Source organism: Chelonia mydas, chromosome 3 (assembly GCF_015237465.2).
Source record: "Chelonia mydas isolate rCheMyd1 chromosome 3, rCheMyd1.pri.v2, whole genome shotgun sequence".
Lineage (NCBI taxonomy): Eukaryota > Metazoa > Chordata > Testudines > Cheloniidae > Chelonia > Chelonia mydas.
In genome coordinates, this window is record NC_057851.1 from 180,959,753 (window position 1) to 180,985,078 (window position 25,326).

Sequence of the window (25,326 nt, forward strand, 5' to 3'; positions counted from 1 at the left end):
TTCAAACAAAACTGACCGGCTTGAATGCCCTATGAATGGAAAATCATTCTTCTATATATTGTGGTCCAAGTCTCAAGCTGGTGCAAGTTGGCGTAGCTCCAATGAAGTCAATGGAGCTACGTGTGATTTCCACTAGTTGAGGCTCTGGCCCTGTTATGTATAAAAAACTTAAACAAAATAGCAATGTATCTCAGTGCATTCACAACACAAAAACTGAAAGACAACTGACTCTTTGTCTTAGCAGAAAGACTCTGAAGGTATTGAAGTTTTTAAATCCTGTTCAGGAAGGACAGGCAGGGCAGAAAAGGTGGGGGAGTTGCACTGTATGTAAGGGAGCAGTATGACTGCTCAGAGCTCAAGTATGAACCTGCAGAAAAACCTGAGAGTCTCTGGATTAAGTTTAGAAGTGTGAGCAACAAGGGTAATGTCGTGGTGGGAGTCTGCTATAGACCACCGGACCAGGTGGATGAGGTGGACGAGGCTTTCTTCCGGCAACTCACAGAAGTTACTAGATCGCAGGCCCTGGTTCTCATGGGAGACTTCAATCTCCCTGATATCTGCTGGGAGAGCAGTACAGCGGTGCACAGACAATCCAGGAAGTTTTTGGAAAGTGTAGGGGACAATTTCCTGATGCTAATGCTGGAGGAACCAACTAGGGGCCGAGCTCTTCTTGACCTGCTGCTCACAAACCAGGAAGAATTAGTAGGGGAAGCTAAAGTGGGTGAGAACCTGGGAGGCAGTGACCATGAGATGGTCGAGTTCAGGATCCTGACACAGGGAAGAAAGGAGAGCAGCAGAATACGGACCCTGGACTTCAGAAAAGCAGACTTTGACTCCCTCAGGGAACTGATGGGCAGTATCCCCTGGGAGAATAATATGAGGGGGAAAGGAGTCCAGGAGAACTGGCTGTATTTTAAAGAATCCTTATTGAGGTTACAGGGACAAACCATCCCGATGTGTAGAAAGAATATAAATATGGCAGGCCACCAGCTTGGCTTAACAGTGAAATCCTTGCTGATCTTAAACACAAAAAAGAAGCTAACAAGAAGTGGAAGATTGGACAAATGACCAGGGAAGAGTATAAAAATATTGCTCAGGCATGCAGGAGTGAAATCAGGAAGGCCAAATCACACCTGGAGTTGCAGCTAGCAAGAGATGTTAAGAGTAACAAGAAGGGTTTCTTCAGGTATGTTAGCAACAAGAAGAAAGTCAAGGAAAGTGTGGGCCCCTTACTGAATGAGGGAGGCAACCTCATGACAGAGGATGTGGAAAAAGCTAATGTACTCAAAGCTTTTTTTGCCTCTGTCTTCACGAACAAGGTCAGCTCCCAGACTACTGCACTGGGCAGCACAGCATGTGGAGGAGGTGACCAGCCCTCTGTGGAGAAAGAAGTGGTTTGGGACTATTTAGAAAAGCTGGACGAGCACAAGTCCATGGCGAGAGTGCTAAAGGAGTTGGCGGATGTGATTGCAGAGCCATTGGCCATTATCTTTGAAAACTCATGGTGATCGGGGAAGTCCCGGACAACTGGAAAAAGGCTAATGTAGTGCCCATCTTTAAAAAAGGGAAGAAGGAGGATCCTGGGAACTACAGGCTAGTCAGCCTCACCTCAGTCCCTGGAAAAATCATGGAGCAGGTCCTCAAGGAATCAATTCTGAGGCACTTAAAGGAGAGGAAAGTCATCAGGAACAGTCAGCATGGATTCACCAAGGGCAAGTCATGCCTGACTAATCTAATTGCCTTCTATGACAAGATAACTGGCTCTGTGGATGAGGGGAAAGCGGTGGACGTGTTGTTCCTTGACTTTAGCAAAGCTTTTGACACGGTCTCCCACAGTGTTCTTGCCAGCGAGTTAAAGAAGTATGGGCTGGATGAATGGACTATAAGGTGGATAGAAAGTTGGCTAGATTGTCGGGCTCAACGGGTAGTGATCAATGGCTCCATGTCTAGTTGGCAGCTGGTATCAAGTGGAGTGCCCCAAGGGTCGGTCCTGGGGCCGGTTTTGTTCAATATCTTCATAAATGATCTGGAGGATGGTGTGGATTGCACCCTCAGCAAGTTTGCAGATGACACTAAACTGGGAGGAGAGGTAGATACGCTGGCATTTTGGTAGATACGGTAGATCATCAGGTAGATACGCTGGCCAATGGCATTTTGGGATGTATATGTAGGGGCATTGCCAGCAGATCGAGGGACGTGATCGTTCCCCTCTATTCGACATTGGTGAGGCCTCATCTGGAGTACTGTGTCCAGTTTTGGGCCCCACAGTACAAGAAGGATGTGGAAAAATTGGAAAGAGTTCAGCGAAGGGCAACAAAAATGATTAGGGGTCTGGAACACATGACTTATGAGGAGAGGCTGAGGGAACTGGGATTATTTAGTTTGCAGAAGAAAAGAATGAGGGGGGATTTGATAGCTGCTTTCAACTACCTGAAAGGGGGTTCCAAAGAGGATGGACCTAGACTGTTCTCAGTGGTAGCAGATGACAGAACAAGGAGTAATGGTCTCAAATTGCAGTGGGGGAGATTTAGGTTGGATATTAGGAAAAACTTTTTCACTAGGAGGGTGGTAAAACACTGGAATGCGTTACCTAGGGAGGTGGTGGAATCTCCTTCCTTAGATATTTTTAAGGTCAGGCTTGACAAAGCGCTGGCTGGGATGATTTAGTTGGGGATTGATCCTGCTTTGAGCAGGGGGGTTAACTAGATGACCTCCTGAGGTCCCTTCCAACCCTGATATTCTATGATTCTCTGATTCTATGATGGGCCCTGGACCCATGGGGTTCATGTCAGCAGTTCCTTATTATGGGTAAACTCTAAGGGCAAGAATTACAGTAACCTTTATACTGGAGAGCCAAAAAGGGCATTAGATCAATAGCAAGCAATGATAGTACTCTGGTGGAAGAAAGTCAATATCAACACCAGTAACTTTATTGTTAAGAGTTTGGTTTGGCATCAGTGAAAGGAAGACTAATAGCATAATGCTTTGAAGGGATAGGGGGGTCAGATAGTGTATATATGTGAGGGAGAGATGTGATTTTTATAACTCATGTTTTAACTGTTAACCATAAAGAGTATTGTCCTTTTTGTGCTGCCTCATAAAAGCCCTTTTAATATAATGACCTGGTATGTAAATGAAAGTCATTAGCCTTAATTTCCAGAATACATTCTGAAAATGCTTTGTAGTTTTTTATTAATGATATTTTAAGGATAATGCTCAGAACCAACAAAAGGATGAAAATGTAAGTGCAAAACTAAACTTCCACTTAAAAAAAAATGTTTTCTGGCATTTTCCTTGAGAAAGTAGCCTCAAAAACATAAATTGGTAAAAATTGGCTTACTTTCTGCATCATATGAACAGGCCAACAGCACGTGAGAGCCCACAGTGATCAGTGTAATACTCTGTAGGAATTCCATTGTGCTTCTACTCTCACATGTATTACTATAGGAAAATAGTACCTATACAAAGCCATAGTCTGATTCTCTGTATAACAGAGGCCATAGAACTTGGAATTAATTCCCTTTTAAACTGGAGGACATCTTTTAGAAACACATCCAATCTTGATTTAAAGATTTCTAGTGATGGGGAATCCTCCATAACCTATGAAAAAAACGAGGAGTCTGGTGGCACCTTAAAGACTAACAGATTTATTTGGGCATAAGCTTTAGTGGGTAAAAAATTCACTTCTTCAGATGCATGGAGCAAAAATTGCAGATACAGGCATAAATATATATTGGCACATTACCTATGGTAAGTTGTTCCAATGGTTAATTACTCTCACTATTAAAAATGTATGTCTTATTTCTAGTCTGAATTTGTCAAGCGTCAACTTCCAAACATTGGAACTTGTTATACCTTTGTCTGCTAGAGTGAAGAGTTCATTATTATTTCTGTTCCTCATTTAGAATCCTATAGATTGTGATCAAGTCACCCTCCGCCTTCTCTTTGATAAGCTAAATAGAGTGAGCTCTTTGAATCTCTCACTATAATGCATGTTTTCCAATCCTTTAATCATTCTTGTGGCTCTTCTTTGTCACCTATTCAATTTTTTTTTACATTTTTCATGAATAGTGGACACTGGAACTGGACAAGTATACCAGTAGCTATTACACCATTGCCAAATACTCGTATTTGATATTCTACCATTTATACATCCGAGGATCGCTTTAGCCCTTTTAACCACAGTGTTGCATTGGGAGCTCACGTTGAGCTGATGATCCAGCATGATCCCCCCAAGTTTTTTTCAGAGTCACTGCTTCCCAGATTGGGTTCCCCATCGTGTAAGTATTGCCAGAATTCTTTGTTTCTGCATGTATCACTTTATATTTGGCTTTACTGAAATGTATACTGTTTGCCTCCACAAGATTATCCAGTGATAAAGATCAGTGACGTGCCTTCTTCATTATTTACCACCCAATCTTTGTATCATCTACAAACTTCATCAGTAATTATGTTTTCTTCCAGGTCCTTGTTAAAAATGTTAAATAGCCTAGGAACAAGAACCAATCCCTTTGGGATGCCTTTGGAAACATGATTCCATTTACAATTATCATATCAGTTAGCCAGTTTTTAATCCATTAAATGTGTGCCATGTTGATTTTGTATTGTTCTAGCTTCTTAATCAAAGTGTGTGTATGAAGGCAAGTGCATCACAGAAGTCTAAATATACTACATCTACACTATTTTCTTTATCTGCCAAACTTGTAATCTCATCCAGAAAAGATATCAAATTAGTCTGAAAATATCTATTTGTCATAAACCTATATTATTGTCATTAATTATATTACCCTCTAATTTTAATCCCTTTACTTCATGTTAGTTGATTCCCATATCAGCTGTTCCATTATTTTGCCTGGGATCGATATCAGACTGACAGGCCTAGAATTACCCAGGTAGTCCTGTTTACCATTTTTCAATACTGGCACAACATTAGCTTTCTTCCAGCCTTCTGGAACTTCCCCCACATTCCAAGACTTATTGAAAATCAACATTAACAGTCCATATAGCACCTCAGCCAGCTCTTTTAAAACTCTCAAATGCAAGTTATCTGGACTTGCTGATTTAAAAGTCACTTTAGTAGCTTCTGTTTACATTCTCCTGAGTTATTATTGAAATGGAAAATATTTCATCTTCATCATAAGATATTAATATATCTTTTTCCCAAATACAGAACAGAAATGGCATTTTCTACATTATAATTGACAATTCTACCATTTCCATCTAGTAACGGACCAAAACTGTGGTTATAATTCTCTTTGTTACTGATATACTTAAAATCTCTTTCTTATCATCCTTAACTCTGCTGGTCATAGATGCCTTCTTGTGTCCTTTAGGTGCCCTTATCAATTTTCTACAATTCCTAACTTCTAATTTATATTCATTGCTATCAACTTTTGATTTTTTCATATACATCATTTATGTACTATATGCTACTTTTACTTTCCTTCTAAGCTAGGCTGCTTTTGGGATTCTGGCTTTTGGGGTAGTTAGTAAAATGTTCTTAAATAGTTCCCATTTATCATTCACATTAATCTGTTTAAATTCTTTCTCCCAGCTGATTTGGGTCATAATTGTTTTCAGCTTTGTGAAATGGGCCTTTTTAAAACACCAAGTGTATATGTTACTAGTTTGGACTTTATTCTGTTTGCACATAACAAATGTAATCAACCCATGATCATTTGCACCTAAGTAACCACTAATTTCTTATTCTGTGATCAATTTCTCTTTATCTGTCAAGATGAGGTCTACAATAGAATTCCCGCATGTTGGACGAAACATTTTTTTCAATTAGGAAATTGGTCATCTATAATTTTTACAAAGTTCAAGGACATTTTAGTACTGGCAGACTGACACCTCCATCATATGTCACTCAACTGAAGTCCCCCATGATAAAACAGGGGGTTTTATTCATGGATATATCCATACAGGTAAATGTAATACATGGAGCAATGGTTACGGGGCAAGATCGTTTGGTGATATTGTGGGTGAGAATACCAGCACCAGTTGACTTTGCTGACGAAGGACATTTTGAAGAGTTTTGAATGAGGTGGCAAAATGGTACTTGGTTCATGGAAAGCGTGAGGCTCTTTTAAGCCAAACAAATAACATGAAAGAAGTTGTGATAACAAAGGAAGGAAGAATTTCTTGTTAAGGCACTGGACTGAGATTCAGGAGATCTGGATTGAATTCCTGACTCCACCACAGACTTCTTGTTTCACCTTGAGCAAATCATTTAAGATCTCTTTGCTTCAGTTCCTCATCTGTATAAGAAGGATAATAATTCCTTTCTCCTATCCTTTGTCAGACTTGTTTATTTTGATTGGGAACTCTTCAGGGCAGGGATTGTCTCTTGCAGTGTCAGTGTATAATACCTAGCACATTGGGACCCCAATCTTGGTTGGCACTACTTTAAGACAAATAAATTAATAATACTGAATGTATTTGCTATGGCTCCATGGCAGTATAATTGTTCCTCTTGCACTATTGTCCAGCTGCACTGCTGTCCCTGCAGACTGGGCTTCAGCATTGGAGACAGTTGCTTAGACAGGCATAGTTCTATCGAAATAATTTAGCTAGAGATAGAATGAAAGATCTGGGTGAATAAGCACAGAATTGGGAGTCAAGTGATCCTGACCTCTAACACTGGGGCTGCCAATTATTTACTAAATGACCTTGGTCAAGTAATTTCACCTTCTGCCTCAATTTTCCAATCTGTATAATGGGGCTGATAAGATTTACCTAGCCACCAAAGCAAGGTGGGCAGATTATTTATTTAATGTTTCTAAAGCTGTTTGAACATGTAAAGAGCCACATGAATGCCAAGTATGATTATTATTATAATATCAAGAATATATGCTCATTCATTTGCAGTAGTTGGCATACAAGGAAAAAATATCTGAAACATGAACAGTTATTATTTACAAGCTTTTCCAAACTTAGAAATATAAATCACATTCTTCCAGCTGAACATTTTTCCAAATAGACATGCAGGGATGAAAATATTTTTGCCTCTTCCAAAGATCAAGGTTTACAGAGGTTCCTATAAGGATGAGAACAGAGCACATTCATCCTACAGAATTACTAGTATGCAATCCAGTAACTAGCTGATAAAAGACATACAACATGAACTACCCCCTTTCTGTAATGTATATATAATGCTTGTATAGTAAAACTCTAGAATTTTTAAAGTCAGGTCTTGCTCCAGGAATCCTAATACTCATTTCTAAGATCCTTGGGGAAATTAGGAAGCTACTAGACAAGGTAATGCTTTGAAGCCATAATCTAAAGGGTTTTTTTTTTAAAGAGCTATTTAAAAAAAATCTTGGCATATTTTAAACAGAAAATTGTAATAATAATTATGGATATATTGACCTCATTGTTCTCTTAGGATGGCCACTTAAGTGAAGTAGATTTTAACCAGCTCCCTGTAGGATTCTCTATATTCTAATGTCAGGTCCTATTTTCCTATGTTATAGAACTTCCTGCATTCATCCTGAAGGGTTGCCTAATGCTGTCTTAGGGCTTAACTCAGTCAAAGAAACATTTTTCCAGACCATTTTGATATATGTTACTGAGAACAATATAATATTCCTATTGCATGCCTATTTCTAATGCCTGTAGCTGCAGCTACCCTAGCAAACTTTGTAGCCATAATTCACCACAGCTTCAGCTCCATTCTTTTTAGAAATGGTGTAAACTGCAGCATATGCAGGGCCTGGGCATTTTGACAACTGTATCATCTAATCCTGAGTAAGGTAAAAATGTCTGATCTCTGTCTACATCTTCCTCTATTATTATCACTGGTGCGACTGCATCAGTTGCAAAATGAAGCTTCCCAATGCAGGCAAGGCCTTGGACTATCCATAAAACCATCATTGAAGTGCCTAATCCAAAACCCATTGAAGTCAGTGGAAAACTTAGGTGGGCTTTAGATCACTGACTTTGGTGGGCTTTAGATCAGGCCCCAGTAAGTAATTTTAAAAAGAAGACTCAAGTGCATGATAGAAACCAACATATCACTGTACCCACAATACTTATACAAAATGATAGTTTGATCAAAAAATTTGCATCTCCTCCATAGGACAACTATCATTTAGATACTGATAAATCACACACACTAATTTTACAGAAATGGAAACCCTTTTTGGATTTGGCATTATTTTAATGAATGATCAGGGCAGTTTTCAACACATACTTGTTTTGCCATAATTTCTTATGCAACTTCTGTCTTTTTAAAAATCAGCTAAACCCTGTTTCTCAGTGAAGCCTAAGAGCTGGGAGTATGGATAATGTGCTGAAATGTGGAAAATAAGAGCCAGACCCTCAGCTTGTGTGAACTGGAGCTATACTGATTTACACCAAGAATTCAGCTCTAAGGATTTAAACACATATTTACTGGTAGATTCTTCCTTGTCTTTTGGTATGATTTTGTCAGGACAAAAAAAACAAAACAAAAGACCACACACACTATTAATCACAGAGAAAACTATAGATTTGATTTTCTTGTCACTTTCCCTAGTGTAATTCATGAGATATTCCAGTGAAGTCAAAGGCGTTAAAACAGTGTATAACCAGAATGAGAAATGAGAATTAGAACTTCTCCAGGGACTACAGAAAAAATGATGGTGGTGTCAACATTACTTTCAATTGTTTGCTTTGCATTGTAATGTATTATTGATTGAAAGAGTATTTTCTTCAGTTATGACCATGCTGAACCACAGAGGCGGATTTACAGTAAAACACAGGGTGCCCTGGCAGGGGGCCCCCCAACGACAGGGGGCCCCAAGGCCGGGCATATGTGGGGGCAGAAGCCTGGTCTTGCTGGCTCCTGGGGCTCCTGCTGCAGGCTCCGCACCCACTGGCAGCCAAGCTCCCCCCGCCCCCGTCTCCTCCCCAAGCATGCCGCTTTCCTGCCCCTCCCCCACTGCCAAAGAGCTGTTTGCCGGCGCTAAGGTCACTCCGGGAGGGAGGGGGAGGAGTGGGGCAGCAGTGCACTCGGGGGAGGAGGTGGAGAAGAGGTGGGGGCAGGGACTTGGGGAAGGGGGTGGAATCAGGGCAGGGCGGAGCAAAGGTGGGGCCCCCACACTCCCCCTATACATACCGCCCCCCCCGCACTGTTCTGTGAGCTGCTCAGGGCAAGGGGCTGGGAGCACCCCCACGACCCCAGCCCACACCCCCAGCACCCTGGCTCCTGCACCCCCGCCACATCCCCACCCCCACCCTGAGCACCAAACAGGAGCTCTTGCACCTACCCCACATTCACACCTACATCCCTTGCACCAAATGGGAGCTGCCCCAGGTAAGCACTCCACACCCCAACATCCTGCTCCAACCCTGAGCCCCCTCCTGCACCCTAACTCCCTCCCAGACCCTGCACCCCCAGCCCTGACTCCCGCACCCCTTCACAGATACCCAGCCACCTGCCCTCTCTGACTCCTGCACCCCCTCACACTCTCCCTGACTCCTGCAAGCCCATACACCCCTGCCACACCCAGCCCCCTGCCCTCCTTGACTCCTGCCCACCCTGACTCCTGCACCTCCCCACATCCCCACCTGCACCACCAAACGGGAGCTGCCCCAGGTAAGCGCTTCACACCCCAACCTCTGGCCCAGCCCTGAGCCCTGCTCCTTCACCCTAACTTCCTCCCAGACCCTGAGCACCATCCCGCCCCCTAAGTCCTGGCCAGACTCAGCACCCCAATGTTTTTTAACTTTTTTTTTATAAAGTGCTCTTATCCAAAGTTCTTTACAATAGTTAGCTAATGGTACAAACAATATTTGGAAAGATCATTAAGTGGTTCGCCGAGACCCTCAGCGATTTTCAAGTGGTCTGTGGAAAAATAAGTTTGACTACAAAAACAATCAAGGTACCTCACTTTATTTTCATTTACAGGAAGGAGGAGGATGAAGAAAAGAAAGAATGAAAAATGGGGGGCGAGTGGGCAATAAGAGAGAACATTCTTTTTCTTGGCTGGCTCCCAAGGAGGGGCCCCAAAAATGAAGCTGAGCAGAGGGCCCCACTAACTCTAAATCTGCCACTGCTGAACCATGCAGAAACCACCCTGCCACTTCAGCATTCTAAGACACATAGGGCCAGAATCTGATCTGAGTTTCACCAGTCTAACTCACAGTTACCTTAGTCAGTGGAATCACACCAATTTGACACTACTATAATCATAGAATCATAGAATATCAGGGTTGGAAGGGACCCCAGAAGGTCATCTAGTCCAACCCCCTGCTCAAAGCAGGACCAAGTCCCAGTTAAATCATCCCAGCCAGGGCTTTGTCAAGCCTGACCTTAAAAACCTCTAAGGAAGGAGATTCTACCACCTCCCTAGGTAACGCATTCCAGTGTTTCACCACCCTCTTAGTGAAAAAGTTTTTCCTAATATCCAATCTAAACCTCCCCCATTGCAACTTGAGACCATTACTCCTCGTTCTGTCATCTGCTACCATTGAGAACAGTCTAGAGCCATCCTCTTTGGAATCCTGGAGGCTGAACTGTGTTATATAAATATGGTATATTTTTTATTATTACAGACATAACTGCAGATTAATATGCACAGGCATATAATAAAACCATTTTACAACTATTACAATCTCTGAATATAATGCAGTATTCTCAGATGCAGAGAGATATATAGTTTGCTACTTGGCCTACATCAAACCCAAAATGATGCCCACAAAATGTGTTTTATCTTATGGTATATTTTGAAAATATATTTTTAAATAAATAATCCTCCTAATACAAGGGAAGCAATTTACATACAAATATCCTTCCCAAAATGTCCCCCGCTTCCTGAAAGGAGGATATACAATCATCTCCCTGAGCTTTGCTTGCCTTAGTCATAACACACATTGGAAAAATGGAGCTGGAAGCTAAAGGTAACTTAGATGCACTTTACTTTCTACAAAAATAATAAAGTCTTGTTTTTATAGTTATCATTGCTCCTAAAGATTAAACACTTGGTGATTCAGACTGTGTATTCTTTATACCAAAAGCCTACAGTGCAGACATGTAAAACTGGTTCCATTTAAATAGCAGTGACATTACCACTTAGCTGCTTAGAAGGCTTTAGTCAACAAAACTCAGTCACAGAATGTGTTGGAATTAGTAATGATATCTCTTGGAGCGCTGTGGCAGCTCTGCCATCTTTTCATTTCCAGCACCAGATGTAAAACTTCCAGCACGCATGTCCTTGAAGAGAACAGAAACGAGTAATGACAGAAGAGTTGATACAGTGAAAACTGTTTCCAGCACTTTAGGTCAATTCACTTGATTTAATGTCACAAGGAGCTGAATGAAAGCTCTCTAGGTCTCTGATTTACAGTCCGAAAGTAACTTTGGGATGGCTCTGATACTCCTCAGTGCACAGCATAGAACTGTGTTATGTTGCCGAAAAGGATTTTTTTCATTTTTATTGTGAGAGGAAGGATCCTTCTTGCAAAGTGAAAATATAAGGGACAGGAAAAAGTTTTCAAATGGGATGTTCCACAGCACTTTTTATAAAACTATCAGATAGCACCCTCCGAAAACAATACTAAGGATCTGCGTTTTCAGGGTGCTGTGCGTCCCCATCTCTAAGGACCTTGCAGGATTGATGTGCTAGAGAATGCATCTTCCACCCCTTTCTACAACTTAGCAACACAAATTGGAGGATGCTAGTGAAAATCTTCCATTTTTTCCATGCACTTCATACTATAAAATAAGGTGATTATTATTCATATTGCACCTAGACATGGACCAGGAACCCATTGTGCTACATGCTGTATAAACACAGAACTAAAAGATGGTCCCTGCTCCGAAGAATTTGCAGTCTGAGTGTAAGACAAAAGACAACAGGTGGAATCAGGCAGATGGGAGAGCACAAAGGGACAGTGGCATAATGTTAGCAACCATAATTAGGCACGGGTCTCAGCACACTAGCAGCCTAGCCATTCTCAAGTTTTTATTTACTGTCATGGCAAAAAAAAGAGTTTTAAAAGGGATTTGAAGCGGGACAATGAGATAAACATTTGCAAAGCTAAGGGGAGCTTCTCCCAAGCATGATGTAATACAAGCCATTCCCATGTATAAGTCCTTTATAACTGGGACACAAATATTTTCATCTTCTCATAATTAATCTTTTAGCACAGCACATCAGCCTCAATGCCCTCCATTTTTACGTGTGTTCTGTGATGAAGAATTTGTTGGACACTTCTTTTTAACTAAATGATGAACGCCCATCAAAACAGCAAGATGGCAGCAAACAAGAGATCTGACAAAAACTTCAACTCACTGGTGCTGATATTCTGATGTTTCTGCTGCTGCAAGCCCTGCTGTTTCTATATATCAGTGGCACAGCTTCTTGATGGCTTGTCGTAGCTGCTAACAACCAATTCTTGGTAGTTCCAGTTGTCAAATTTTGGAATTGTGGGGAAAGGGAGCGTGCCATTTTTGTTGGCAAAGTCTGAAATGCTGCTAAAATGAGTCACAGGCATTAGCAAAAAATCACTATTCATTTCCTCATAACAGGGTGGCTGCTTCAGAATGGGGGCTTGGTAAGTGATGCACAGAGGACTTTATGCATCTCTTATCAAGCTAAATTTGACAAAGAAAGAAAGAAAAGTGGACTTTTCACAAGTGTGTGTGAGAAGGTGGGCACCAGGAGATTCTCTACCCTTGAGCCCTGAACCCAGAGCCAGTCACAACTGCAATCACTGGTCAGCTCTCTGGAGAAACCTGTGAATCCTACAGTTTTGCAGTGGTTTCAAAGGATGCTCAGTGCAGAGCAGCAAGTGATACTACAGTTCCAGCCATAGCCAGCAAAGGCAATTGGTATTGACAGCCTGTGCTGGAGGGGTTTGGCTGCACTTCCCAGATCTGCTGCCACCAGAGACCACTGCTCCTAGACTTGTTGCCTCTTGAGAATCTCAGATCTGTGACCATCCTTGGCCAGAATGCATGGAGCAGGGAAGCAAGAAGCAACTTGGGCAAAGGAAACATTGGGAAATGACCCTGCAGAGCCCCAGGAAGCACTAACAGTAGCATCTCCACCATTCTTTTCACTTTAGTGTGTCATCAGGTGAACAATGTGGGGGTAGAACTTACATAGGAGGGAGCAACAAGCCTGCGGGGTCCCAGGTCTCTGCTAGCTTTAGCTTTCCTGCCCTGCTCCTCCATACCTAAAACAGTCCAGGTTTGGCTGATGCCATCCCAGGTTAGGAATACCCAGCTTGGGGAACTAGTGTCCCAACCAGTGCTCCAGTACATATGGAAGCCTCCCTTCCCAATCCTACTTCCTTTAGAGACTGCCCAGTAGTCTAGATGTTTTCCAGGATCCCCACCCTGCCTCTTCTTAACCCATTGACATCTTCCCTTTCCCCATTCCCACAATCCCTTCATCCAAATGAACTCTCTCTGACCCTCAAACCAAGAAATGCATTGGTTGATGTGCTGGAGCAAAAGGTTGTGATTTCTGTTTCCCAGGCCACATTGTCTGCAGTTAGTTAACAAATATGGCATCTGTGAATGTATGAGCAGGCATCAGAGAGCTGTACACAATTGTCTGCCATGGTAGGAATCACCTCCCGGAACCCTACAGAGACAAATGTCTCTCCTGCAGCCTTTAGATTCATCCATTTGGTACTTTTTTCCCCTTCAAGTTGCTCCCAAATTAGACTGCTTTTCAGGATTCCCAGTTGTTTCTGCACACAGCCAGCAAGAGCTAGGGAGTCCAGTGCCTGATCCTGTCTGCCTGGGGTATGGAGCACTGGGAAAAGGATAAGTCTTCTGTGTTAAATCTGTAAGTGAAGAGGAATCCAGTGCGGGGGAGAGGAATCCAGTTGGGGAGGAAAGGAAGCAAGGGGGAAAAATGGAAAGAGGGAAGAGACAGAGGATAGAAACATAGATAGCTGGGTTTGCGATGTTTGGGAGAACTGCATGGTGACTTGTCTTGTGGATCTCTCGAGACATCTAGAAAAACTTATGTGTAGTGCTGGAGAGGAGCCGGTGGTCGTGGTACATGTAGGTACCCACGACATAGGGAAGAATAGGAGAGAGGTCCTGGAGGCCAAATTTAGGCTGCTGGGTAAGAAATTGAAGTCCAGGACCTCCATGGTAGCATTCTCTGAAATGCTTCCAGTTCCATGTGCAGGGACAGCTAGACAGGCAGAACTTCAGGGTCTCAATGCGTGGATAAGACAATGGTGTAGAGAGGAAGAGTTTAGCTGTATTAGGAACTGGGGAAACTTTTGGGAAAGGGGGAGCCTATACCGGAAGGATGGGCTCCACCTAAACCAAAATGGATTTCTGCCATGTAAAATTAAAAAGGTCATAGAGCAGTTTTTAAACTAAGGGCTGGGGGAAAGCCAACAGGTGCCGAGAAGCACGTGGTTCAGACAGAGACATCCCTTAGGGGAGGATCTGTTAATGGAGATTCTCTATGTTCTAGTAAGGAAGAGAGAATGGAAGATGATAAAATACACGTAGGATCTGATGAGAAACAGTCAAATGGAAAAGACTCACATTTAATTACATCATGTAATGGCAGACAGCTAAAAAGTGACAATTTTTTAAGTGCTTATATACAAAGGCTAGAAGTCTAAATACTAACATGGGTGAACCTGAGTGCCTCATATTAAATGCAGAAATTGATATAATAGACATTATAGAAACTTGGTAGAATGAGGTTAATCACTGGGACACGGTAACACCAGGGCACAAAATATATCGGAAGGACAGAACAAGTCATGCCGGTGGGGGAACGGCACTGTATGTGAAAGAAAGTGTAGAGTCAAATGAAGTAAAAATCTTAAATGAACCAAACCGTACCATAGAATCTCTATGGATAGTAATTCCATGTGCTTGAATAATAAGAATATAGCAGTAGGGATATACTACCAACCACCTGACCAGGTTGGTGATAGTGATTGTGTAATGCTCAGGGACATTAGAGAGGCTATAAAAATTAAAAACTCAATAATAATGGATGATTTCAACTGTCCCCATATTGACTGGGAATGTATCACTTCAGGAAAGGGATGCAGAAATAAAGATTCTTGACACATTAAATGACTGCTTCTTGGAGCAGCTAGTCCTGGAACCCATAAGAGGAGAGGCAATTCTTGATTTAGTCTTCAGTGGAGCACAGGATCTGGTCCAAGAGGTGAATATAGCTGAACTGCTTGGTAATAGTGACCGCAATGTAATAAAATTTAACATCCCTGTGGGGGCGGGGGGACACCAAAGCAGCCCACCACAGTAGCATTTAATTTCAGAAGGAGGAACTACACAAAAATGAGGAAGTTAGTTAAACAGAAATTAAAAGGAACAGCGCCAAAAGTGAAACTCCTACAAGCTGCGAGGAAACTTTTTAAAGACACCATAATAGAGGATCAATTTAAATGTATACCCCAAATTAAAAAACATAGTAAGAGGACCAAAAAAGTGCCACTGGGGCTAAACAACAAAGTAAAAGAAGCAGTGAGAGGCAAAAAGGCTTCCTTTAAAAAGTGGAAGTTAAATCCTAGTGAGGAAAATAGGAATGAGCATAAACTCTGGCAAATCACGTGTAAAAATACAATTAGGAAGGCCAAAAAAGAATTTGAAGAACAGCTAGCCAAAGTTTCAAAAAGTAGCCGCAAAAAAAAATTAAGTATATCAGAAGCAGAAAGCCTGCTAAACAACCAGTGGGGCCATTGGACGATTGAGATGCTAAAGGAGCACTCAAAGATGATAAGGCCATTGCAGAGAAACTAAATTAATTCTTTGCATCGGTCTTCATGGCTGAGAATGTGAGGGAGATTTCCAAACCTGAGTCATTCTTTTTAGGTGACAAATCTGAGGAACTGTCCCAGATTGAGGTGTCATTAGAGGAGGTTTTCGAATAAACTGATAAATTAAACAGTAATAAGCCACCAAGACCAAATGGTATTTACCCAAGAGCACTCAAATGTGAAATTGCAGCAATGCTAATTGTGGTATGTAACCTACGATTTAAATCAGGTTCTATACCAGATGATGGGAGGATAGCTAATGTGACACCAATTATTTTAAAAGGGTCCAGAGGTGTTCCCAACAATTACAGGCTGGTAAGCTTGACTTCAGTACCGGACAAACTAGTTGAAACTATAGTAAAGAACAGAATTATCAGACACATAGATGAACACGATTTGTTGGGGAAGAGTCAACATGGTTTTGTAAAGGAAAATCATGCCTCACCAATCCACTAGAATTCTTTGAGAGGGTCAACAAGCATGTGGACAAGGGTAATCCAGTGGACATAGTGTACTTAGATTTTCAGAAAGCCTTTCACAAGGTCCCTAACCAAAGGCTCTTAAGCAAAGTGAGCTGTCAGGGACAAGAGGGAAGATCCTCTCATGGATCGGTAACTGGTTAAAAGATAGGAAACAAAGGGTAGGAATAAATGGTCAGTTTTCAGAATGGAGAGGGGTAAATAGTGGTGTGTCCCCCCGGGGGTCTGTACTGGGACCAGTCCTATTCAACATATTCATAGATGATCTGGAAAAAGGGGTAAACTGTGAAGTGGCAAAATTTGCAAATGATACAAAACTACTCGAGTTAGCTAAGTCCAAAGCGGACTGCGAAGGGATTTCACAAAACTGGGTGACTGGGCAACAAAATGGCAGATGAAATTCAATGTTGATAAATGCAAAGTAATGCACATTGGAAAACAATCCCAACTATACATATGGGGTCTAAACTAGCTGTTATCACTCAAGAAAGATCTTGGAGTCATTGTGGATAGTTCTCTGAAAACATCCATTCTTGTTGCTGCCCACCAACCTACACCAACCTGTATGAAGTGCAGCATGGAGAAGATGATCAAGAAGAAGGAGAAAGCATAGAAGTATGCTGTCTCTGCCACTCCCCCACCCCTTGTGAAGTGCATGGATGCAGATCTCTGCATATTCTGTGATTAGGAGCCCTGCACATCTCAGCAGAGCCAGACAGGGTAAGGACCTTCCTTACATCTCCCAAACAAGGAGCAACAAATTCAGACTCAGACCAGCAGGAACATGGGATCATGGATGGGGTACAAAAGTGGAACAAAAGTACAAAAGAGTTTCTCGGTAATATGCCAGGTATTGTAATCCAGTGTGCATGGGAAAGAGAACACACAGACACTGAGAACAGACAAGAGAACAGAGAGAGAGAGGCAGAGCCAAAAAGCAAGAGAGTCAAGCAATTGCCTCAGTGAACACACTGTGGCTGTGACCTTGGAAAAAACCGGGCAGAGAGCTTTTGGGTCTGTTGGCTAAAGAGGGTTAGGGGGTGTACAGGGGCTTCTTTTGTTTCTGGTTCCTTCTGTGCTTGGAGCAGGGCTTTGTGCAGGGCTTTGTGCATTCCTTGTAAATAAACAAGATTGCATAAAAAAAAAAAAAAGAAAAGCCTGATGCACCAATATCTACTTCCAGGGCCCTGAAATTTGACTAGCTGCTTGGGTCAAGAAGGGGCAACAATGCACCACTGAAATGAGCTTTTGAAGCATGCCAAGTTAGAGTTGCAATTGTAATGCTGAACAGATTTTATGTTTCTGAATACATTTGCCAGCCCTGTACTGAGATACCTGTGGACTAAGCACATGGGACAATATCAGGTCATTAATGATGAAGTATCGTGATCCCCTGTGTAACCCACAGACATCCTGGGTGTGGTGTTCTGTCCCATCTAGTGGCACCGAGACCACTTAAAGAGAGAGAGAGAGAGTTAAATGAGTCTGCTCTACAGCCTTAGCTAACATCCAGTTGGCTCTTAGCTCATGCAGTAGCGGCTCATGCACTAAGCTCCGGAGATCCCAGGTTCAATCCCACCTGCTAACAACCAGGGTCTGTCAGCATTACACCTGCATGCAGTAAGAATTTATATTGGTCTACTGTTGGTTAGCATCTACCTTTTTCCTGGATTTCCTTTGAAGTTGGTACACAGGTTACCAACCTGAGCTTATAAACTCTCTCTTTTACACACACACAACCCAGTGTGCATTATAAGTGATATATGTTTCTGGTTTTAGATTTTGTATATTGTGTCCTGTACAACCGTTTGTGTTTGATTAGTTAAGCATTAAAGCAGAGGGAGAATCAATTCTAGAAATATTTCTACATATGAGCTTGTCAAGTGAAATTGCTAGGGCTGTCAAGCGATTAAAAAAATTAATCTCAATTAATCACACAATTAATCACACTGTTAAACAATAATAGAATACCATTTATTTAAATAGTTTTGGATATTTTCTACATTTTCAAATATGTTGATTTCAATTACAACACAGAATACAAAGTATACTGCGCTCACTTTATATTTATTTTTAATTACAAGTATTTGCACTGTAAAAAACAAAAGCAATAGTATTTTTCAGTTCACCTAATACAAGTACTGTAATGCAATCTCTTTATCAAGAAAGTTTAATTTACAAATGTAGATTATGTACAAAAAATAACTGCATTCAAAAATAAAACAATGTAAAACTTTAGAGCCTACAAGTCCACTCAGTCCTATTTCTTGTTCAGCCAGTCGCTCAGAGTAACAAGCTTGTTTACATTTGCAGGAGATAATGCTGCCTGCTTCTTGTTTACAATATCACCTGAAAGTGAGAACAGGCATTCGCATGACATTGTTGTAATCAACATCACTAGATATTTATGTGCCAGATGCACTAAAGATTCATATGTCCCTTCATGCTTCAACCACTATTCCAGAGGACATGTGTCCATGCTGATAAAAGGTTCTGCTCAATAACGATCCAAAGGAGTGCGGACCGACGCATGTTCGTTTTCATCATCTGAGTCAGATGCCACGAGCAGAAGTTTGATTTTCTTTTTTGATGGTTCAGATTCTGTAGTTTCCGCATCCGAGTGTTGCTCTTTTAAGACTTATCATAGAATATCAGTGTTGGAAGGACCTCAAGAGGTCATCTAGTCCAACCCCCTGCTCAAAGCAGGACCAATTCCCAGTTAAATCATCCCAGCCAGGGCTTTGTCAAGCCTGACCTTAAAAACTTCAAAGGAAGGAGATTACACCACATCCCTAGGTAACCCATTCCAATGCTTCACCACCCTCCTAGTGAAAAAGGTTTTCCTAATATCCAACCTAAACCTCCCCCACTGCAACTTGAGACCATTACTCCTTGTTCTGACATCTGCTACCACTGAGAACAGTCTCGATCAATCCTCTTTGGAACCCCCTTTCAGGTAGTTGAAAGCAGCTATCAAATCCCCCCTCATTCTTCTCTTCTGCAGACTAAACAATCCCAGTTCCCTCAGCCTCTCCTCATAAGTCATGTGTTTCAGTCCCTTAATCATTTTTGTTGCCCTCCACTGGACGCTTTCTAATTTGTCCACATCCTTCTTGTAGCAGGGGGCCCAAAACTGGACACAGTACTCGAAATGAGGCCTCACCAATGTTGAATAGAAGGCAACAATCACATCCCTCTATCTGCTGGCAATGCCCCTACTTATACAGCCCAAAATGTCATTAGCCTTCTTGGCAGCAAGGGCAGACTGCTGACTCATATGCAGCTTCTCGTCCACTGTAACCCCGAGGTCCTTTTCTGCAGAAGTGCTGCCGAGCCATTCGGTCCCTAGTCTGTAGTGGCGCATGGGATTCTTCCTTCCTAAGTACAGGACTCTGCACTTGTCCTTGTTGAAGCTCATCAGATTTCCTTTGGCCCAATCCTCTAATTTGTCTTTTGAAAGCATGCTCTACACTTCATCCCTCTCAGATTTTGGAAGACACTTCAGATTCTTAAACTTTGGGTTGAGTGATGTAGGTGTCTTTAGAAATCTCACATTGGTACCTTCTTTACATTTTGTCAAATCTGTGAAAGTGTTCTTAAAACAAACAACATGTGCTGTGTCATCATCCAAGACTGCTATAATATGTAATATATGGCAGAATGTGGGTAAAACAGAGTAGGAGACATACAATTCTCCCCCAAGGAGTTCAGCAATGAATTTAATTAATGCATTCGTTTTTTTAATGAGCATCATCAGCATGGAAGCATTTCCTCTTGAATGGTGGCCAAAGCATGAAGGGGCATATGAATGTTTAGCATATCTGGCACATAAATACCTTACAATGCCAGCTACAAAAGTTCCATGTGAACGCCTGGTCTCACTTTCAGGTTACATTGTAAATAAGAAGCAGGCAGCATTATCTCCCGTAAATGTAAACAAACTTGTTTGTCTTAGCCATTGGCTGTACAAGAAGTAGGACTGCATGGACTTGTAGGTTCTAAAGTTTTACATTGTTTTGTTTTTGAGTGCAGTTATGTAACAAAAAATCTACATTTGTAAGTTGCACTTTCAGCATAAAGAGATTGCACTACAGTAATTGTATGAGGTGAATTGAAAAATACTATTTCTTTTGTTTGCCATTTTACAGTGCAAATATTTGTAATAAAAAAACACTATAAAGTGAGCGCTCTCTACTTTGTATACTGTGTTTTAATTGAAATTAAGATATTTGAACATGTAGAAAAATATCCCAAAATATTTAATAAATTTCAATTGGTATTCTATTGTTTAACAGTGCAATTAAAACGGCAATTAATCATGATTCATTTTTTTAAATTGCAATTGTTGTTTGAGTTAATCGCATGAGTTAACTGCAATTAATCAACAGCTCTAGAAATTGCTACAAATATTTGTTGTTTAAACTATATCTGGGCTTTATATATGTGTGTAGTTTTATATATATTTCTTACTGTGACAGGGGCCACTCACCTCTTGTGAGCACATCCTGTCAGTCAGGTGCAAACCTGCACCCTCTCTCTCTCTCTGCTCCTGGCACCCCATGTTGGTAGTTAACCTCATCAGCTCCTTCTAGGCTAGCTTTAAGTCCATGTTTTCCCTGGTATAGAGCAGTGCCCATAGGGCTTTCTCCCTGGAGACTAAGTCTTGCCCTTTTCTTGAGCCTCTAAGTAAGTCTTATCCCCTTCTCAGGGCTTAGGCCACCCTGCCAGTGGCCAGTATGGGGGGACCCAAGCCTGCCCACTACTCCGGGTCCCAACCCAGGGACCATATAAAAAGCAGCCAAGTGCTGCTTCCTGTAATAGTTGCTGCTGCTATTCCCTGGGCTGTTTCCCACATAGCCCCTTCCTCTTCAGTCTCACCTCAGGGCTCTCTTGTCTGTTCCCTGTGTAAGCAGGGTCTCTCCCAGGCTTTCTCACTTGGAAAGCCTTCCAGCTCCTCCTCATCCTTCCAGTCCCAACCAGAAACAGACCTGCTCAGCTCCTGCAGCTCCTTTTAACTGAGCCTGCTTCACTTTGATTGGCCACTTCCTACCTTCACTGCTCCTTTCCTGGGGTGGGGTGTGGTAGGACCAGAAGGCCTTCAGCAGGAGGCCTCAAAGCACCTGGTACACCCATCACACTTACATACAGTGGGCTAAATTATACACACATACTAGTGGGTGTAAGAAGCCCCTTATAGCAAATATAATTTGGTTGTTAGTGCTCCAGATCACTTGAGATCATAGGCGCAGGAACTAGGGATGCGGGGGGGGTGGGGTTCCAGCACCCCCAGGCTCCCGGCTGCCAGCCCCGCACCCAGTGGTGAGCTGGAGCCAGTTCGCACCGGTTCTCGCGAACCGGTTGTTAAATTTTGAAGCCAGTTTAGAACCGGTTGTTAAAGGGGTGGGCAAACTCTGGCCTGTGGGCCACATCCAGCCAGCAGGGCCATCCTGTCCAGCCTGCCTGAGCTCCCGGCTGGGGTGGCTCCCCTGGCTGAGAATCCCTTTTCACTCACCCGTGGGCACTCCGGGTCTTCGGTGGCACTTCGGTTCTTCAGATTTTGGCAGCTCATCACTGCCTGCCCCCACAGCTCTGCTACCACCCCTGTCCAGGGCTTTGCTCCCAGTCTCAGGTCTGGGGGTCGGGGGGGAGTGGACCAGGGTAAGCGGATGGCTTTCAGCATCCCCCCCCTATTAAAAATGTTCCAGCACTACTGCTTGAGATGGTGACACCGAGAATTGATTTCAGCAATTCCAGCTCCAGTAGGGCCTTAAAAGGGTGCACAGCAATGCTCCTAACTCCCTTGCACTGGTCCACAGATACAGAGCAGTGCACAAACTATATCTTTAAGACAGGTATACCAGCTGCTGCTTCTCAGCCTGTTTCCCTCAGCATTCCTGAGCCACTCGGGGGACGTCCACACAGCATTCTGGAGCGAGTGGGAGCGAGCCTCCCAGGCCAGGTTGAAACACTTGGGCTAGTGGGACTCAGGCTAGCACTCTAAAAATTGCTGTATAGACAGTGTTTTTAACTTGGGCTGGACCTCAGGCTTGGAAGCCCCTCTTCCCTAGGCTTCAAAGGCCAAGCTCCAGCCACAACTTCAAAGCAGAATCAGTTTAGCTATCTTTAGAGCATTAGAGCGAGCCTGCTAGCCTGAGTTAATCAACCCAGGATGGGAGGTTCGCTCCCACTTTCTCCAAAGTTCTGCATTGACTATGACTGCTCCTCTACTAGGCAGACATATCACTCCCACGGGTCACTGCTGAGCGTTGCTGTTCTTCCCCGCTCACAGCATGACACTGCCTCACACAGCACTTCATGATTTGAGCCCTAGAAAGAGATCCCTTCGAGGCCCTGGAAAGAAGACAGTGTGCAGGCACAGACAGGGAGCTCGTTGAAGCATGGATTCTGAGAAAGCTTTGCTACCAGGTGGGCTCAGGGGCGGAAGGGAGCTGTCCCACTGACTTCACCACATCCACTCTGTAAGAATGCCATGCCTCTTGCCTTCTCCACTGGCCTTCAAAGCTCTCCTCTGAGAAGAAAGACAAGTCAGGAATCATAGAATCATAGAATCATAGAATATCAGGGTTGGAAGGGACCTCAGGAGGTCATCTAGTCCAACCCCCTGCTCAAAGCAGGACCAATCCCCAATTAAATCATCCCAGCCAGGGCTTTGTCAAGCCTGACCTTAAAAACTTCTAAGGAAGGAGATTCTACCACCTCCCTAGGTAACGCATTCCAGTGTTTCACCACCCTCTTAGTGAAAAAGTTTTTCCTAATATCCAACCTAAACCTCCCCCACTGCAACTTGAGGCCATTACTCCTTGTCCTGTCCTCTTCTACCACTGAGAATAGTCTAGAACCATCCTCTCTGGAACCACCTCTCAGGTAGTTGAAAGCAGCTATCAAATCCCCCCTCATTCTTCTCTTCTGCAGACTAAACAATCCCAGTTCCCTCAGCCTCTCCTCATAAGTCATGTGTTTCAGTCCCCTAATCATTTTTGTTGCCCTCCACGGGACGCTTTCCAATTTGTCCACATCCTTCTTGTAGCAGGGGGCCCAAAACTGGACACAGTACTCGAAATGAGGCCTCACCAATGTTGAATAGAAGGCAACAATCACATCCCTCTATCTGCTGGCAATGCCCCTACTTATACATCCCAAAATGCCATTGGCCTTCTTGGCAACAAGGGCACACTGCTGACTCATATCCAGCTTCTCGTCCACTGTCACCCCTAGTTCCTTTTCTGCAGAACTGCTGCCTAGCCATTCGGTCCCTAGTCTGTAGCTGTGCATTGGGTTCTTCCGTCCTAAGTGCAGGACCCTGCACTTATCCTTATTGAACCTCATCAGGTTTCTTTTGGCCCAATCCTCCAATTTGTCTAGGTCCCTCTGTATCCTATCCCTGCCCTCCAGCGTATCTACCACTCCTCCCAGTTTAGTATCATCCGCAAATTTGCTGAGAGTGCAATCCACACCATCCTCCAGATCATTTATGAAGATATTGAACAAAACCGGCCCCAGGACTGACCCCTGGGGCACTCCACTTGACACCGGCTGCCAACTAGACATGGAGCCATTGATCACTACCCGTTGAGCCCGACAATCTAGCCAACTTTCTACCCACCTTATAGTGCATTCATCCAGCCCATACTTCTTTAACTTGCTGACAAGAATACTGTGGGAGACCGTGTCAAAAGCTTTGCTAAAGTCAAGAAACAATACATCCACTGCTTTCCCTTCATCCACAGAACCAGTAATCTCATCATAGAAGGTGATTAGATTAGTCAGGCATGACCTACCCTTGGTGAATCCATGCTGACTGTTCCTGATCACTTTCCTCTCATGTAAGCGCTTCAGGATTGATTCTTTGAGGACCTACTCCTTGATTTTTCCGGGGACTGAGGTGAGGCTGACTGGCCTGTAGTTCCCAGGATCCTCCTTCTTCCCTTTTTTAAAGATGGGCACTACATTAGCCTTTTTCCAGTCATCTGGGACTTCCCCCGTTCACCACGAGTTTTCAAAGATAATGGCCAATGGCTGTGCAATCACAGCCGCCAATTCCTTTAGCACTCTCTGATGCAACTCGTCCAGCCCCGTGGACTTGTGCATGTCCAGCTTTTCTAAATAGTCCCTAACCACCTCTTTCTCCACAGAGGGCTGGCCATCTTCTCCCCATGTTGTGATGCCCAGCGCAGCAGTCTGGGAGCTATCCTTGTTAGTGAAGACAGAGGCAAAAAAAGCATTGAGCACATTAGCTTTTTCCACATCCTCTGTCACTATGTTGCCACCCTCATTCAGTAAGCGGCCCACACGTTCCTTGGCTTTCTTCTTGTTGCCAACATACCTGAAGAAACCCTTCTTGTTACTCTTGACATCTCTTGCTAGCTGCAGCTCCAGGTGCGATTTGGCCCTCCTGATTTCATTCCTACATGCCCGACCAATATTTTTATACTCTTCCCTGGTCATATGTCCAACCTTCCACTTCTTGTAAGCTTCTTTTTTATGTTTAAGATCTGCTAGGATTTCACCGTTAAGCCAAGCTGGTCGCCTGCCATATTTACTATTCTTTCAACTCATCAGGATGGTTTGTCCCTGTAACCTCAACAGGGATTCCTTGGGATGCCATGGGATGAAATGTGCCGAATTCCCCAAGCAACTTTCCCCCACCTGTGGATGGGGATGATTTAGCCCATTGTGCAGTCTCCTCTGCTATATAATTTATATTCATTGCTGTGCCAGTACTGCACATTCTCCTCTCAATATGAGCAATTAACTCCCATTAGCACAAGCGGGAGTCACTCAGGAGACTATTCCCTGTTATTGATTATCTCATTTTTGTACCAACTCATAAAAAAATGTACAAAGAAAAGAAAATCATATAGTGGTTTTGGCTAAGTTAAGGCAGGCAAATTAGATTCATTACCATTCTTGAGCTAAACAGTTGGGCTTATTAGAATGTAGTCTATTTGCATACTTTGATCTGATGGGTGTAGATACCTAATTATATAGCAGCCAGCAACTTATTTTTGATGGTTTGGATTAATTAATATTCAGTATTATAATTAATTGTGCAGACTGCTCTTATGCAAAT